The sequence below is a fragment of the Strix aluco genome, chromosome Z (genome assembly GCF_031877795.1).
Source record: "Strix aluco isolate bStrAlu1 chromosome Z, bStrAlu1.hap1, whole genome shotgun sequence".
Classification (NCBI taxonomy): Eukaryota; Metazoa; Chordata; class Aves; order Strigiformes; family Strigidae; genus Strix; species Strix aluco.
In genome coordinates, this window is record NC_133971.1 from 10,885,040 (window position 1) to 10,891,039 (window position 6,000).

Sequence of the window (6,000 nt, forward strand, 5' to 3'; positions counted from 1 at the left end):
CTGTCTGAATCTCAAAAAAGCTCCAGCAACAGAAATTCCCCAGCCTCCATAGATAACCTGCTCCGGTGCCACACCACATCCCTAATGAAGAAGATTTTCCCGATGTTCAGTCTGAACATCCCAATCAGAGGCCCTTGCCCTTCCTTAAACAGCATGTCACCACCAAGAAGAGCTTAAATTTGCTGCCTTTTGCAACTACCCTTCAAGTAGCTGCAGGCCACCATTAGATCACCTTTCACCTCCTCCACAGCAGACCTAAGCTCAGCCCCCTCAAAGTGCTCATCACTGGTGGTGTCCTCTAGGCCCTGACCATCCTGCTAACCCTCTCCTGGGCTCCCAGCATTCCCCTTGATCCCCTAGCTACAGTCCCTTTGGCACGTAGTTTGTTGTATTTATGATGAAAAGTGCACTGTTTGGCTGCTATCCACCCTGCAGTCCATTGAAACCCCCAGGTCCTTTCCAGCAGGGCTGTGACCCAGTCAGTCACCTGCTGGCCTGTGCCAGTGCTTCAGGTTATCCTGTCTGGGTGCCAAACTCTAGTATCAACCCCTCAGGTGATGTGCTCATTACCAGCTGCCAGTCAGGTGTTGAGCCAGCAGTCTCTACACTTTGATCCCAACTAACAGTCTGTTCATCCAGTCCAGACTTCCTCAGTTTTCCAATGAGAATGTTCTGGGAGATTGTTTTGAAAGCCTTACTAAACTGGAGGTATGTTACACCCACTGTTCTCTCTTCCGCACAGTTTTTTCATCATGGTAGGCAGTCAAGTCAATCAGACATTATTTGCTCTTCGTAAATCCATATGTTGAACAGTCCTGACTATCTTCATGTCCTTTACAGGTCTGGAAATAGATTCAGAGATGCGCGCGGACCTTTCCAGCAACTGAAGTGAGGGTGATAGGTCTGCAGTACTTTCACCCTTCTCCTTGCCTTTCTTAAGGATGGGTGTAACATTAACATTTTCCCAGCTGACAGGGACCTCCCTTAACCATCATGAGTGTCCACAAATGAAAATCAGCAACCTCACAATCACACTGGCATTGCCCTTTGAATCAGTCTGAACTGATCTTATGTATTTGCATTTATAAGGGCACTTCTGGTATTCGCCATCCAATCCAATATTTTCAGAGTACACCTAGTATTTTAGACACTGAGTACAATTTGATGGATTTTCTTTCTAGTCAGTTGTTAACCCAGTTTCTGCATAACTACATTTAGAGATTCATGTTTGCTCTCAGAGGCTGAAGGGAGCACAGTATGAAGAAAGAAAGATCTGTTTAAAATATGCCTATCTAAGCTTATCTCAAAACTTCTGGAGGAATGATTTTATCTCTTTAGAAGTGTTATCTGCTCCTCCACTTGTAAGCGTCAAAAAAATTCTCTGAGCCTCCACCTACAAAAACAGGGTTCATATAATCAGAGTAAGTATTTTGTACATCACATTAACTGGCCCAGACCATCTTTCCTCACAAACTGCAGATCATCTTGGTTCTGCTGAGCACATTCTCACTTACTTTTGTGAAATGATACACCCTAATTCACATCAAGTTAGAGACCAGTCAAGTCAATAATTTAACAGACCACAGAGGTGGTAACCTCCAAAGGAAAGGAGTTGATGAGACTTGGATCTCAGAAAGCCAGACCAGTCTCTGAGATCATGCTCCTATTCAACTGGGGCTTGTGGTGGGTTGACCCTGGCTGGACACCAGGTGCCCTCCTAAGCTTTTCTATCAATCCGCTCCTCAGCTGGACAGGGGAGAGATAATACCATGAAGGCTTGTGGGTCAAGATAAGGACAGGGAGAGATTATTCACCAATTACCATCATTGGCAAAACAGACTTGACTTGGGGAAATTAGCTTAATTTATTACCTAACAAATCAGCGTAGTGTCATGAGAAATAAAAACTCAATCTTCAAACACCTTCCCCCCACCCCTCCCTTCTTCCTGGGTTCAACTTCACCCCCACTTTTCTCTACCTGCTCCCCGCAAGTGGTGCAGGGGGCAGGGAATGGGGATTATAGTCAGTTCATCACCCATTGTCTCTGCCGCTCCTTCCTCCTCAGGGGGAGGACTCCTCACACTCTTCCCCTGCTCCAGCATGGGGTCCCTCCCATGGCAGACAGTCCTCCATGAACTTCTCCAGCATAAGTTCTTCCCACAGGCTGCAGCTCTTCATGAGCTGCTCCAGCGTGGGTCCCTTCCACGGGCTGCAGTCCTTCAGGAACAGACTGCTCCAGCGTGGGTCCCCCATGGGGTCACAAGTCCTGCCAGCAAACCTGCTCCAGCGTGGGCTCCTCTCTCCATGGGTCCACAGGTCCTGCCAGGAGCCTGCTCCAGCGTGGGCTTCCCACAGGGTCACAGCCTCCTTCAGGTGCATCCACCTGCTCTGAGTGGGGTCCTCCAGGGGCTGCAGGTGGAGATCTGCTCCCCCGTGGACCTCCATGGGCTGCAGGGGCACAGCCTGCCCCACCACGGGCTGCACCAGGGGCTGCAGGGGAATGTCTGCTCTGGTGCCTGGAGCAAGTCCCACCCCCTCCTTCTCCATGGACCTTAGTGTCTGCAGAGTTGTTTCTCTCACATATTCTGACTCCTCTCTTCTGGCTGCAGTTGCACAGGGGTTTTTTTCCCCCCTTCTTAAATATGTTATCACAGAGGCGCTACCACCGTCGCTGATGGGCTTGGCCTTGGCCAGCAGCAGATTCATCCTGGACCCAGCTGGCATTGACTCTGTTGGACATAGGGGAAGCTTCTAGCAGCTTCTCACAGAAGCCACCCCTGTAGCCCTCCTGCTACCAAAACCTTGCCATGTGAACCCAATATACAGGCTTACCCAGGTTTCATTTTAAAAATGCTTTATAATAAGGAAGGGTAATGCATCTATATTGTAACAACTATTACTTACAGCATTGGTTTATTCCATTTGTATACCTATTTCATTATTAGTAACACTATTATGTTATTAAGAATAATGAGTTTTTACATAGCATTTTTCATCCACTTCATCCACTTCATCCAAAAAGTACAAATAGGATGTTGTCACCTATATTTTACAGAAGTTGAAATTGAACCACAAGGCACAATATTAAGGCAGACATTCAATTACAGTTAAATATATGACTTTCATTCCAGTCACCTACTAGTCTTTATATTTAAATTTTAAAAAACATGTGTATGACCAGTTGTTTATTACACTGGTGTGCTATGACACTGCCAGACATTTTGTTCCTAAAGCACAGAATATTTACACTTCCCTGCAAAATATGCCATAAATGGAACCTAACATCTTTATCTAAAAAAAAAAAAAAAAAAAAAAATAGTATGTGATACCTTTTTGTCAATTTTTCCTCTCTGAAGTCAAGGCACTTTTTTTTTTTTCTTACTTGCCAGGCTTATTTCACCACAGAATCCTCAGAAGTGCTAAGTCTACTGAAGACTCAATAGCAATGGAACATTCTACGTTTGAGAGTTGTAACTGGAAATTATTTAGAAAAATAAATTTCTTTTCATTTTCCTGAACTTGCCTGAGCCTTCTCACAGGAGACTGGAACCTCCCTAGTGAGTTGAGCCTTGAATATGAGAACTACTGCTCCAACCATACCCACCTATTAGCCTTTTATTAGCATCTCAGAGCTCTCTGTGTATATCACACCAAAATGCGCAGAGATCCATAAAATAAAATGTAACATTTTACCTCATAAGAAAATGCCATTTGAAGTTAGCTAGGATTCTTAACCTTTCACATCTCTTTTTAAAAACATATCCTTGCTTTCAAGAAATACTTAGAAAAATAGAAAGAATAGTGTTCAAAAAATAACAATTTTGTTTGCTTTTGTGTCTTTGTTTACAAAGGTTTTGACAATATTTTCAAGGCTCTTGTTCAGCTGATGGTGGTAGCATTAACAGTGTACTAGATAAACTGTTGTATCTCTCGCTCTTTCAGTATGGCATTGCTGTTCTTAACAGATATCTATGATGATACTGCAATGAAGATAAGTAATTTGAATGTACAGAAAATAATGGGGAGCATCTTATTTTGTCCCTTCATTTCCTGGACTAATAATGACATGCAGTCCTTACAAACCACTGTAATTTATTTTTGGCTTGAATGTAAGGGAAGTATGTTGTCTAAGTACAATAGAAAGCATTCAAAATTTAGATAAAAACATAACATTGAAGGTCAATATATGAAGGAGATAACTATAACTGGATTAGAAAAAAAAATATACAGCAATTTAATTAGGAAACTAATAATGTGCACCTACTGTTGGAGAAGCTACTTCTGTAATAGTTTACATAGCTTGTAAACAGTGATAAAGTGAGACAATCACCTGCATTGTCTGTACAAAAAATGAACCAATGCTGACACGCACATTAAATGATGATAAATTTTGTTCGGTAGTATCCACCACTGACTACAGCACTGATAGTAATCCTGTTATAATTCAGCACTTAAGAAACTGTACTATATTTTACATATAAACATAAAGTTTCACTGAGTTCTTTTAAGTCCAATAAGGTTGAATTTCAGATACAGTGGACAGCCACTAGCTGTTCATCTAAATTTTTTTATCGTGTCTTGACTCCTGAATCAGAAACATATTCCTGCTGCTAGCAATGGAAAAGGAATTCAGCAGATCATCATTCTATAAATCAATTGAAAATTAAAGAGGAAAAAATGGAGTGCTTTAAAAAGTAGATGCCTGATTAAATGCAGAATATGTTGTTATATGTAGAACTACGAATCGTAGGAAAAGAAAATATTACAAGAACGTATCTGTGTAAGTCTCACGTAACCTACTTGTATGGTGTAGTATGTATTCACATTAATCATTCTTTACCATTGCAAACAAAGGGACAGTTATGGTAAGAGCACTGAATCTGTTTCAATATATATTCTGAAATCCTATTGCAGAGAGAAATTAACAATCAATAGCCTTTTGGTTGAATGCCTTTTGTAAATTATGGAATGATTCCATAATTTAATTCAACTAAAATTACTATTAACATGATAAAAGGGGTATTAATCTAGAACTGTATAATTATGCAGGTTTAATGCTTATCACCTATTAGGAAGGCTGCTTTTCCAGTTTGCAGAAAGATGTTCCTGCAGGTAGGTCCATGGGGACTTAATTTTAATACAGATTTTTAGTGAGGAATAGCACTTTCTAGTTTTGTAAAAAGCCCAACCCTGTTATCTTATTAGCTATCTAATCTAGTGCCTTCTATACATAAGCATAATTAAAATGCTTCATTTATTACCCTACAGATGGTAATTTTGAGTGTTCCTTAACTTCCCTGTGTTCAGTCACAACTGATTCAAAGATCTATTTTTCTTAGAATAGATGTGGTAATAATAACAAATTAATTTGTAAAGTAAAATAGAAATAATATCATTTTAAGTATTTACTATAATACAGACTACTATATGGCTTTCAAAATCTGAATACAAACCCAAAGCTAACAGTTCCTTGTAAGCACATGGTTTCTGTTTCTTGTAGAGAGTATGTATACTAGAAGGAGGTTTCTTTGAACTTGCCAAAATTTCAGTTGCAAGAGCATAGTCTTTCTGTATAGAACGTATTCTTGTTCTGTATATTAAAGCACTGAGTTCAGTCCTGTGAAGTACATTCATCACAACCCAGCCACAAAGAAAAGAAATATCCTGACACACAAAGCCAACCCTCTCCTCTTACCCAGGTAATTTAAAATTTGTCAAGTATGTAAGAACCATGTGTTTGATATTGCAGGTACATGGACAGACACAGCTAAAGCCTGGGCTTTGACACCCCCAGGCTGATGCAGAGCTCTACTGATGAAAAGCTGAGGCTGACTGAGATGAAAGGCATTTTGCACCCACTAAGATCACAATTTCATATAACCTCCTACTTGGAGCTATGAGCAAAGACTCACTCTATTTCAGAAGCACACTAAAAATCCCAAGCTAGATTCTCACTAGTACTATATAATTACTGAACTAAAAAGGGGTCAGATCTTAAAA